General features: G+C 39.6%; 1 pseudogene; it reads left to right on the top strand.

Annotated features, from left to right (window-relative positions):
- The window catches only part of LOC123252143, a 6,580-nt pseudogene extending 3,900 nt beyond the window's left edge, over nucleotides 1–2,680 (top strand).
- The last annotated feature ends 10,558 nt before the right edge of the window (nucleotides 2,681–13,238 follow it).

The following is a 13,238-nucleotide window of genomic DNA, read 5'->3' as shown; positions in this document are numbered from 1 at the left end:
TCTCTCTCTCTCTCTCTCTTTCTCTCTCTCTCTCTCTCTCTCTCTCTCTCTCTGTCTGTCTGTCTGTCTGTCTGTCTGTCTGTCTCTCTCTCTCTCTCTCTCTCTCACACACACACACACACACACACACACACACAATCTGACCACCACTAGAAATCCAGTTCCTAATGCACATTCATCTAATATGTAGAGATAGCACAACAAAATTCAGCAAATGTCTCAGAAATCTTAGGACAAGCCCTCCTTCTCTTAGAAGACTTCTTAGTTTCTTTTCTGTGAACCTGTTCTAAAATGGCTTGGAAAATGTTCTCAAATCAACCTTTTCCCCAGTTTCTTTTTGAAATATAATATAAAACATGTTTTCTGAATGAAGACTTTAGGCAAAGGCTTTGTTCACTGGAACACATCCTTTTCTTCTTTTCCAAGTGGTAAAGGCAAACACCTCCCACCTGCCAAAGCCATATCAGTCCCAACAAATAGTTTTCATCATTTTCCCAAGCTTGGGTGGTGGGAGTCCCAGGCTCCAACTCAGCCCCTGAACAATGTGAAAGTGAGTGCATATGCATGAGGAAGAGACTCATTAACTCCATGGCCAAGCTGGGGTTCCAAGTCCCCATTTTGTGGGAGGTCACTAGGGTTAAGTAACATATGATTCAGTGGTGACTCCATCCACGTTAAAGTGAGTGTGGCTGTTTTTTTGTTTTATTTTTTCCCTTCTTTCTCTCTCTCTTTCGCTTTTTTTAAACAAGGGGGGGAAAGATAATTCCTCTAATAGTGTCAAATACATTTACAAGCCAACAGGTTTTTGGTGGAAAATAATTCTCTTTACTGGTTTGGAGGAACTTCCAGCTTTTCAAACAAATGCATGCACCATTAGCATTCACTCAGCTATGGAGACTTTGATCTTCTTTTGAAAGAAGCTCCAGAGAAAGGCAGGGAAGGAAAAAAGAAGCCAGAAAGAGAAGCTGTCAACAATTTGAATGCTGCCAATTATTATAGAGCATATAAAGAGCTAATTAAACTCGATGGCTTCCAAGGAGAATTATTTTCATTCATTCGTTTTCCCCATACTGCACAGGGCCTAGCAGAATCATTGGTTGGGGCCAAGTTGCAAGTAGAATTTAGAATGTCTTGCTCCTGTCCCAAGCTATTCCTGCTGGGCTGCTACAATTATACTTGGAATCTTGCTATTCCAGGTAATCTCTTCTCAAAACTATTTTCTGGAAAAGAGGCCATGAAAATATATTCCAAAGTGCCATTTCAACAGTTAGCCTCCAAAGCACAATAATATGCTACATATATTGCCAGGTATGTTTATTATATTCACATAGCTATGTGTGTGTTAATCCTATTGTGTATATTTGTGCTTTATATATGATATACATTATATTTTTGTTTGTTATAGATTATTTTTGAAATGAATTTTAGGGCTCTCTTTTATTTTTATATAGTCTATATTTCCCGTTGTATTTTCTTCCTACATCATCTCAGAAAGCCATTTATCATCATAAGGTGTTGCTAGAGGAAGGACAAAAACTGAATTCTGTCAAATTTAATGAGAACACCCCCCCAATTGATCTCATTTAATATTCCACAGCCATGATTTCTCACTTTTACAAAGGAATAGAGGGGACAATGTGACTTCTAATAGTTCTTCCTTAGATCTATACTAGGTCATATAATATATGTTTAAATTTTCTGATGGTATACAAGGGTTTGGATTAATAATGAGATAGCACTCTTTCCCATGTCTCAAGGTGGCAGATAAAAATACTCAAAAGGACCAAAAGGGGGAAAAAAGGTCAAAATGCAAAAAGAAAGAAAGCAAAGGAAGAACAGAAAAGGAAGATGTGGCTGAAAAGGTGGTAAAACATCTTCGAAAGCATTGCAGTAAGAACCCAATCCTGGCTCAAGCGATTGGCAGGTACTCAAGGTCAGTCATATATTCCCAGTGAGCCAGGTACAAGCAGAAACGTGAAGCACCAAAAACCCAGACTGAAAGGAAAAAAAGAAAGTTTCTGCTACTATCTCAAAGCTAGTTGGTGGTGTTAATAATGGAGGAACCTGTATGATAAAGATTTGGAAAATGTCTAGATATTATCATGCTGAAAATGTGCTAAATCTAATAATATTAATAAATAATCTAATAATAAATAATCTGATAATAATAATAAAGCTAATAAAAGCTGCTAAATCATGTCAAAAAGTCCTTCAGCTAACACCTATGGAGACTCCTATGGAGACTCTGGGGTAGCATAACCCCAGGGAACAGTTCTGATCACGTTTACTGGCAGCCACAGGGGCAAGGAAGTGTTTTGTTTGTTTGGTTTTTTTCCTGAAGCAGCTGGCAAGTGGACCTCCTACCATCAACCCTGTTCCTCTGTGAAGGACCCATCAGAAATTTGTGATTGTCACCTCTCTCATGACTAACCTTTCTGGTGTAAAAATTCCAAATAATCTTCCTGATGCTTCAAAAAGAAGATGCTGCGTAAACTTAAACACCAAAAAGGAGAGATTTTTGACACAGAAAAAGAGACATATGTGGTTACAGAACAGTGGTGAAGATGACCAGAAAAGAGTGGAACCAGCACAATATCAAGAAAATTCCTCAGCTTCAAGGCTACCTGTGATCTGTATTCTCTCTTCCAATAGAGTTTATACTCACAAATTGTTCTTTTAAATGCCTTGCGAAGAACTTATATTAAAATATTCGGCTTAGCTAAAAATAATAATAATGAGGTAGCGGCTAAAAAATAAGGTGGTAAAGTGGATGAAAAACTGGATAGAAGCAACAAACAGTTTTCAAATCTATCATTGACATACATTGTCTGTAGCCTGGGTGCAAGTGACTCACTATTTTAGACAAGTTTTTAAGACTAAATTGCAGAGAAGTTGCTGATCTGCACTGACAAAGGGGAGGTTCCTCACCTGGGAAATAACTCAGTGAGATCGCAGGTCCAGTTTTTCTTCTTAGTTGTCGTTCAGTCATTCAGTCCTATCTGACTCTTTATGACTCCATGATCATAGCATGCCAGGTCCTTTTTTCCTCCCCTATCTCTCACCAAACTCATGTTCATTGCTTCCATGACAGTATCCATCTCATTCTCTGCCATCTCTTTTAGCCTTCAATCTTTGCCAATATTCAGGATCTTTTCCAGTGAGTCCTGTTTTATCACTATGTGGTCAAAGTGTTTAAGCTTCATTTTTAGTTTTTTTTATTTTCCAGGGAATAGTCTGAATTAATATCTTTAAGTATTGACTAATTTGATCTCCTGGGAGAGCAAAGGGAATTTCAAGAGGGTCAGTTCTGGGGGGCTCAATTTTCCTCATAGACCATCTGCTCAATTGAACATTGCTCCTGGAAAAGCCATAGCTTTGACTATAAAGACCATTGTCAACAAAGTGATAGGTCTGCTTTTTAGTATGTTGTCCAGATTTGCCATATTTTTCCTTCCATGGAGAAAGTATCTCTTAATTCCATGGTGGCAGTCACCTTCTACAGTGATCTTTGAGCCCAAGAATGCAAAATCTGACAGTTTCCTTTTCTTCTCTTTGTGTTTGCCAGAATGTGAGGGGTCCAGTTTCCAAGATCTTTGTTTTTTGTTTTATTTTTTATGTTAGCTTCAAACTAGCTTTTACACTCTCCTCATTCATTCTCATCAAGAGGTTTCATTTCTTAATTCTTCACATTTTGCCATCAGAGTAGTATCATCTGCGTATCTGAGATTGTTGATACTTCTACAATCAACCTTAATTCCAGCTTTTGATTGGGGCAGCCTAGTATTATTTTAGTATTTAGGCTAGTAATATTCTAGTATTGTACAAGCAATGGACTGCATAAAGGTTAAAGAAAAATAAGATAGCAATATATAGTCTTCTTGTATTCATTTTTCAATCTTAAACCAAACACTTGTTCAATATTTGGTTCTAAGTGGCTTCTTGACCTGCACACAGATTCTTCAGGAAACAAGTAAGATGCTCTGGTACTTCCATCACTTTGAAGACTTGTTAGGTTTTTGTTTGTTTGTTTGTTTGTTTTTGTGATTCACACAGTCAAAGGTTTTAGTGTAGTCAATGAAACAGAAGTAAAGTTTTTGGTTGTTTTTTTCTTTGTTGTTGTTGTTATTTTTAGGAACCCTTTTGCTTTCTCCATAATCCAGCAAATGATGACAATTTGTCCTCTATAGTTTCTCTGCCTCTTTGAAAAACACCACACTCTTCTGGTAATTCTCCATTCACATAGTGCTGAAGTCTAACTTCCCCTATGCCTACTAATTCTGTTAACCCTCTCCTAGTTATTATTAATAATACTGCACATTTTGAGCATATTTTGTTTTATGGATTAAGATGCTTGTTCAGTCATTTTAGTTGTGTCCAACTTTTTGTGACTCCATTTGGAGTCTTCTTGGCAAAGATACTGGAGTGGTTTGTCATTTCCTTCTCCAGATCATTTTTCCATTGAGGAATTAAGTAAGGTTAAGTGACTTGCCCAGCAACACATTGTCTGAGGCCAGATTTAAATTCAGGAAGATGTTTTCTTGACTCCAGAACTCTATTGTGTGTAAAGGTTAAATTTGTTGGTTGGACTTAAATTATATGAAATAATGTGATAGTCGAAGTTATTATATCTCAAGTATGAAGTTTATTTACAAATTGGAGGGGAAACAATAAAGTAGAGAAATGTGAGAGAGGTTAGAGAAAATACCTATACTAGTCTTTAGCCAGGAGGGCTGGTAATGAGTAACTATGAGGCCTCCTCCAAGATGGAAGCTAGTCTCTTTAGGAAACTAGGAAAGGTGTCAGCCCTTTTCATTCACCCAACAAAGTAGTCCAGGAGTCAGAATCTAAGTTGAAGCCACAATCCAAGCCTCAGTCTCCAGTGAAGTATCTCCAGGAGACACTCTCCACAAGACTCAACTCACAAGACTGTCTAAGCTGAGGAATTTTGTGGCCTCTTCACAGGGGCAAATCACAGTTTCCAAATTGTCCAGCCCTGCCTTGTCTGTGGGATTGACTTCTCACCTCTAAAAGTGTTAACTCTCCTCCTAGGCTTCACACCTTTGTGAGTTGTCACCTTTGGATTCACACGTTTCTGAGTGTGTGAAATCTTAAAAGAATTCAAAAGTTTCTGGCTGTTTGAGTTAGAAAAAAAAGGGCGGAGCTCTCCAAGTATCTTGCTGGCTTCTCACCTAGCACTAAGTAGGGTGTGAATTCACTAAGTGATTTGTGAGCTCCTCCACCTAGTTTGAGCTTGTGTTGATTCAATCAAAAGATAGACAAAGGAGAGTTAATCTTATCTTTACAATCTAGTGAGGTGCTAAGTAGGGGTACTTAAGTTATTGTTAACCAAAGCTTTCACTCTAACTAGGCAAAGAAAACAAAGGATTCCCTTTTCACAAGTGTAAACTCAGACTAGACAAAGAGAACCAAAAATTTCCTTTCAACATGTGCCACCTAGTTGCCATATACCAGTGATTGTGAATTTTCTAGAGATGGAGTGCCCAAAGACTGAGTGCCAGGCACACCCTGCCCCCTCTCTTACCTCACCCAGGAGAGGGAGGAAGCACTCCCATTGGATTGCTGGGCAGGGAGGGGCAGATGATGTAGTCAGATGCTTAGAGACTGGGAGAGGTGAGGGATGCAAGCACTCTGCTCCCCTCTAGTTATGCTCCCCATTGTGAGCTATGCTCACTTCAAACCTAGCTTCTCTCCAACTCTACCACTGGAATCACTTTCACCACTGACTGCCATCTATGCATAGGCTCATGTTGCATTGTGACCCACCCACCTTACTTTCCCCAGGAAAGGGAAGAAGCCCTCACATTGGCCTGCTGGGCAGTGGGGCAGGTGATGTGGTCAGGCACTTGAGGAGAGGGGCAGGGGAGCAGCCCAGTTGTGCCTCCCTCTGGCTTTCTAGTTAGGAACTCTAGCAAACCCTGTGCTGCAGGGACAGGTGCACAATATCTGGCATGAGCATTGTACCCTCAGAAACTCGGACAAACTATTAGCAGGGAAATCCTTTTGCTCTCTTATGTCCTCTAGACTCCCAACCCAAAACATCTGACCCTGAGAGGATTATCCTCCTTTGATTGTCCCATTGATTTGAGATGGACAAAGAGACGTACCTTACTCACGTGTCCTCCAAATAGAGAACCACCTCCATGCCTTTGGGGAAACCTCCCCCACTCCTTGCTTTAGTGCTTACCACTCTGGAGTCACCTCTTCACTGTTGTAAAGAATATAAAAACCCCAGAATCGATGTCCTCTGGGGAGCAGCTTTCCATCCATGCTGTCCTCCCAAGGAGAAGTTTTCCATCCAGGATATTCCACCTAGGAGGCAGGCTTCCACCTATTCTGCCCTCCTGGCCATATTCAACATTACCTTCCAAATTATTAAATTTCTCTTTTTATTTTTAAGCTAAGTTTCAGAGTCTTGCATTCTTGCAAAAGGTATCCTTCTTGAACCCTGAGGACTCACCTCTAAAACCCCACAACAGGTCCTTGGCATGCATGCCCAGAGAGGTCTCTGTGTACCACCTCAAGCACATGTGCATAGGTTTGCCATCACGGCCCTATACTAACAATAAAGCTGACAAAAATGATGAATGGACATCAAGCCTGGAGCTAAGAACTAATAGGCAGACTCCGGGTAAAGACTTCCCTACACCCTGATTCCTATAGTAAGTCAAGCCCAAGATTCCATGAAACAAGTAGCTATTTTCAAAGTGATAACAATTGCATCTTCCAGGTCCTGGATAAAATGGAAAAATATAAAAAAGTCAAAAATCAAACATATACCTTCCCTAATTAATGAAATCAAGCAATTATATTTAGTTATTTTCTTTCTGGTCCTGAAACTTTACTACCACAGAAGAGCTCTTGATTTAGAAGCCTCTTCCACCAACATGGATAATTGCTGCAATTGTTACACTTAGACCACTGCCAGTGACATTGAGGCAGACAATAGTTCACCCACAGTCCCACAGTCAATGTTAGAGACAGGACTTATGCCTACAAGGTTGGCTTTCTATCCACTAGACCATACTCCTTTTCAAGGCTCTCTATTTATTGGTTTGTTTTTTAAAACCCTTACCTTCTGTCTTAGAATCCATAATGTGTGTTGTTTCCATGGCAGAAGTGTGGTAAGGGCTAGGCAATGGGAGTTAAGTGTCTTGCCCAGGGTCACACATCTAGAAGTATCTGAGACCACATTTGAACCCAGGATCTTCTATGTCTGGCATTCCATTAAAAACAAAACAAAACAAAACTGGAAGTCTCAGTTGGAAGCTTATTCCTGTAATTTTCCCCTCCATCCAAATTTTTTTACTAGATTTAAGTACAAATGGTTTGTATAAGGCTCAAATATTTATCTTTGTCCGTGGGTGTTTATTAGAAACTAAACCAACTACTTATTTTAAGATTCTTACATTGAAGAATGCATGTTAAATCATAAACTACTGTAAGAGAGCATAAACTGTTGAGAGAATAAGGTTTGGGGAAGTAGAGTGAGAGGAGAGCTTAAAAAAAAAAAAAAGGAAATAAAATTGTCCATTTGGAGTAGGTCAGAATTACCAGTAATTTAATTTAAGATGATACTGAATGAAATGGAGTAATATCTGGAGAGAAATCTTTAGGTCCAAGAATCCATATTCTACTTCTGACTTCTGTGAAAGAAGGAAGAAAAGGAGGATCAAAAAATAGGGACCAGAAGAGAAGGATGTATGGTTACAAAAAGGGGAGAGGAGGGAAGTAGATTGGCCAGAAATGAAAGGTAAGGGAGTGGATATGTGAAAATTATACCTTCCGCTCTCTTTTTATGAAGTACAAACTACTCACTAAATGATCAGAATGGAACAATGTTATTGATTAATTTTTTAATAGCCACTTATATGGGGACTTTAACTATTTAAACCCTAAGAAGCTTGATAATTTTAAAGTCTTAAGGCTTGGATAGAGTAAAAGCCCTGCAGAAGGAGAGAATTATCATTTTTCCAAACCCTTTTCCCATTGCATGGCATTAAGAATTGGAGTGAGGGGGCAGCTGGGTAGCTCAGTGGATTGAGAACCAGGCCTGGAGACTGGAGATCCTAGGTTCAAATCTGGCCTCAGACACTTCCCAGCTGTGTGACCCTGGGCCAGTAACTTAACCTCCATTGCCCAGCCCTTATCACTCTTCTGCCTTAGAATCAATACAGAGTATTGATTCCAAGAAGTTGAGATTCCAAGGGGAGGGGGTTGGAGGAGGAAGAAGAAAAAGAGTGGGTGATGTCCCACCCAACAATTTATAAATTAATGAGATTGCAGATAAGGAAACAAGTCATCTGTGGTCAAGGAAAAGGGATGGTATCTAGGTAACAGCAAACTGACAGAGAATTTCCTTGAGTCAAAGGTAGGGACCATAGAGACAAAACACTTTAAAAAGAGATAGATATAGAAAGACAGTCACCCAAGGAAAGGAGCAGCTTCAAGATGCATTGTCTTTGGAAATCAAGATTTAAGTTGTAGAGAGGAGCAGACAATTAGGATCCAGTGTGAAGTCTCTACAAAAATAGAAAAGACTGTTTCTTTACATGAAGAATGTTTATTAGGGGCAGCTGGGTGGCTCAGTGGATTGAGAGCCAGGCCTAGAGACAGGAGGTCCTAGGTTCAAATCTGGCCTCAGACACTTCCCAGCTGTGTGACCCTGGGCAAGTCACTTGACCCCTATTGCCCACCCTTACTACTCTTCCACCTAGGAGCCAATACACACAAGTTAAGGGTTAAAAAATAAATTAAAAAAAAAATGTTTATTACTTCCATTCTAGCTATGCCATCTAAGTAAATACCTACCTTCACTAAAAGCTAATTAAGAGAGGTAACTAAATGAAACAGTGGATCGAGTGCTAGGCATCACTTTGGGAGGACCTGTGTTCAAATTTGACCTCAGACACTTCCTAGCTGTATGATCCTGGGAAAGTCACTTAACCCTGTTTGCTTTGCCTTTGTAGATTAGGTTCCTAAGGGAGTGGTCATTGGTGGGGGGAGGTATTCCATTAGGGATAAATAAATGGTGAATAATTATTAAATTGATGGGTACAGGAAATTGGTGAAGGAACATGGTAAGAGACAGGAGAGGCAAAACTGTGGAATTATTATTATTATTATTTTTTTAAACCCTTGTACTTCGGTGTATTGTCTCATAGGTGGAAGAGTGGTAAGGGTGGGCAATGGGGGTCAAGTGACTTGCCCAGGGTCACACAGCTGGGAAGTGGCTGAGGCCAGGTTTGAACCTAGGACTTCCTGTCTCTAGGCCTGACTCTCACTCCACTGAGCTACCCAGCTGCCCTCTGTGGAATTATTTTATTGCTACTAAGAAAAAGATCCTGATATGACTGTCAAGTTAGTAAGATATAATAAGTCAATCAAGAATTCAGAGTGTCAACATGGAATCTAGAAGCCCCCAAACTCATAGCCTAGAAAGATTTAATGACCCCCCAATTTACTTAGCTCAAAGGTGAAAAGCCTCCAGCTTGACCTTGACAAGAGAGAGCTCTTCCCTGAGGGAAAGTCCTACCTCTGAGTCTCAGACTAACAATAGACCTTAAAGGAGTTTAGGTGGGGAGGGCTAATCCCAACAGGTGTTAAGTCTCTCTTTTGTCCCAATGGTTTCTCCCTTTAGGCCAGCTTCCTTTACCAAAGTGGCCCAGCCCTTGGCTGGGTCTTTCCCTTTTGTGTCCATTGTAAAGCATCAGCCCCTCACTGTCATTCCTGTCTGGGACTCATTTTCCTTTGTTGCCATTGTAAAGCCAAACAGATTCATGTCTCCTGGAATCACATCCTCAAATACTAAAAGAATTCTCAGCAATTACTCCTGAGTCAGTCAGGAGTATTTAAAAGGAATGTAGAAAATTGGACTTAAACTATAGAATTAGAAAAGTGTAAATATTATCCTAACTTTTAAAAAAAGGAAGATAAAAGACTCCAAACTCTGAAGTTAAAATGAAACAAGTTTCAGACTGGCCAAAGTGTTTCAGAAGTATTATCAAAGAAAAAATGGTGAACAGCTAGATGGCTAGAGCAGCAGGTCTGGAGCTGGAAGGAACTGGGTTCAAATTCAACCTCAGACCCTTCCTTAATATGTGATCCTAGACAAGTCACTTGACCCTGATTGCCTAGCCCTTGCCCTTCAGTTTTAGAATTGTTATTAAGACAGAAAGTAAGGGTTAAAAAAAAAAAAGAAATAATGTAAGATAGAATAGAAATGGAACATAGATCAAAGGATATTGACTGGTGTCCCCAGATTGCATATCCTAGAAAATGAGTTTAAACATCAAAGTTGGCAACTGGAGAGTAACTAAAAAGGGAAACTGAATCATTCATTCAAAAGAACCTAGAGGTGAACAGGCTATTCATTTTGAAAACTGACTACAGAGTTGAAAGTTACATGCTTTCTGATAGTAATAAAAGACTAAGAAATGCTTTTTTTGTTGTTCATTTATTTGTTTTCACATGGCTACCTAGGGCAAGATAGGAATGAATATGAGCAGAGGAGATGGCACAGAGGTGACACAGTTAAAAGAAAGGAAGTTTCCATGGGCAAAAGGTAGATGTCTAGAAGATTTGCTTACTTTATTCAATGGTTAAAAGAGGAAAAAATGAGTGGAGTAAGTAAATTAATATTGGCAAAAGAAAATAACCTCTCATTAATAACTCCATGTTTACATGGTAGCATAATAAAGAGGAATGCATTTCAATTGGGAAAAGGTGACAAGGTTAAAAATATCATTAAATAGAATCAAATAATTTAAATAATTCTAGATTCCACATAGCATCTCCAATTTGATCCACTCTTACTTTATGCCTTCTAACACTTGCCTCTTTTGTACTTTGGAGTCTGGGCTCCAGTCATTTGGACCCCATGTCCAAAGAGGTGGCAGACATAAATTCTGCCCAGCCATCTGGAGAAGCACAGTAATTAAAATGGGGAAGGATGAAGATCCACGGAAAATGAGTATAGTTCAGAGCAAGATAGAGGAAGAAAGAACATTAGTAAGGTAAGATTCCTAAAAACCTAGCGAGGGCCAGTTCTCTTCCTGGAATTTTTTCTGTGCAGTTATTGGGGCTGGGCTGGCACACTTCTAATATGAAGGTGATCAGGACTTCCAGAAGTCAGGTCCTAGCAGTCTGTCCATCACTAGAGAGAAGAGGGACAAAGAGGGAGGATAGAAAGGAGAAGCATATGAAAAGTTTAAAAGGAAAAGCCTGAATAAAAACTCACTTCACAAGCAAATACATTACAGAGGAAATAAAAGAAAGAAATTAAGAAGAAACAAACTTCAGTCTTCATTTTTTGTAAAGTCTGCCAGAGTGATTTTAACTTTTGTTACAAGCCCCAAGATCCACTTTGAACTTGTCCCCTAGGTCACTTTCTGCCATTAGTAGAACCCAAAGGTAAAGGTGGTCTAAAAGTCACTATGATGCCCCTTCAGTCATGCAGGACAAGTTCTCTCAGAGGAAGTATGCCCTTAGGGGAGTCATTGTCTAAAGTCTGGGTGGAGACAGAGGAGAGAGGAGGAGTGTGGGGAATGGTTGAAGAGGCTGAGATAGTAGCTGAGTGAGGGAGTGGGGCTGGCCTAGAGAGGGAGAGGGATGGAGAGAGTTTGGAACTCAAAACTTTAAAAAATGAATGTTAAAACATTGTTTTTACATGTAATAGGGGGGAAAATAATTTCCATAAGAAGCTTAGATCTAGTAAAGGGATTTTAAATTTCTAAATTAAAAAAATGTGTATGTGATGGTGAGATTCAGAGTTTAACAAACATATTATAGTGAACTTGTAGTTAGTAAAACTTGGGTTTAAATCCCATCACAAACATTTTATTATCTTTATGACCCTGGGCAAGTAGCTTAATCTTTCTATACCTTGTTTTCCTCATCTGTAAAAGAAGGGGGTTAGATTAGATGATCTTTCAAGGCCCCTCAATTTCTAAATCCATGGATCTAATTCTATGACCAAACTTGGGTGTAGTCAATAGGCAATAAAGAAGTCTGGTGCTAAATGCTGGGGCTATAAAGAAGAGCATGAAAGAATTTCTGCACTCAAGGAGTTCACAACCTAATTAAGGGAAGACAGCATGTAAAAAGAAGCTGAAAAGGTATAGGAGAGAGGTTACTAGGCTCAGGGGCATGAACAAATCCAGCGGCAGGAGTAAGTGTCAGAGTAGATTTCATATTTCATATTGATGAGCTTCTAGAGGAGCTGAGATTCAGGAAAGCCACCAAATGAAAATGAAAAGGAGAATTCCCTGGATGCCTTCCTTAAATGACTCTAAGAATTAAAATTGGGAGACTGGCTGTAGATTAATAAGTTTATTAAATCAAAGGTAGCAGGAGGAAGAAGAGGGGGAAATAGGAGAGGGAGCTGAAGGGTCCCTTCCTTATTGCTGCCTTAGCTGATTATCCTGAGGCCAATATAATGGCCTAGTAGCTACACTCACCACTCGCCAGCAAGTCCAACCAGCATCATCAACACCCAAGCCAAGAGACTACTTCCTCCTTGCCTCCTTCTTATAAAATCCTTTCTCAACCCACTAACTCTCACACATCCCATCTCAGGAACCAACCATGGCTTTCCATTTTGTCTGTGCCATGCAGAGGTGGGAGAACTAAACTCTACTTGCTCTCTTATGACTCTTAGCTTCCCTTTTTCAGAGCTAGTCTATAGCTCAGTTTACTCAGTGGTATCTGGCCTCCAGGTCAGTAGGAGATGATATTAAGGGAGCAACACCCACATCAGAGAAAGAGAAATGTCCTTCAGACATGGTGAAGAATTGAAAGAAGCCCTCTAGTGTCCAGGTTTCACCCTTCCCAACAAGAAAGAGGAAGGGTCCTCAAGGGCAGGAGTAAGGGCTAAGGAAGGAGGTGTGAGTTTCAGAGTTGATTTCATCTTGAAGATTGATGAATTTCTGGAGGTGAAAAAAGTCCCAGAAAATAGTCATTTGAGAGATGAAACTAGTGGAGCTGAGGTGAAGTGGATAATTAGGTCATAGCAGTTGAGGATATTAATGAGTTAGCATTTTATATTTTAAAGTTCTCTAAAATAGATGTTAGGGTTGAAAAATTGTTTTTCAGGCATCCCTGAATTACTCTAGATAGGATTAGTAGGTTTGTCGAGACTGAAAAATGAACCTTCAAATACCTAATATCTTAGCCTAGATAGTAATAGATGTCTAATCTTAAGTGTCCTTTTTGTTTTAGAA

Source organism: Gracilinanus agilis, chromosome 6 (genome assembly GCF_016433145.1).
Source record: "Gracilinanus agilis isolate LMUSP501 chromosome 6, AgileGrace, whole genome shotgun sequence".
Taxonomy (NCBI): Eukaryota; Metazoa; Chordata; class Mammalia; order Didelphimorphia; family Didelphidae; genus Gracilinanus; species Gracilinanus agilis.
The sequence above is the reverse complement of the archived record's forward strand: the minus strand, read 5'-3'. Positions and strand labels throughout refer to the sequence as shown.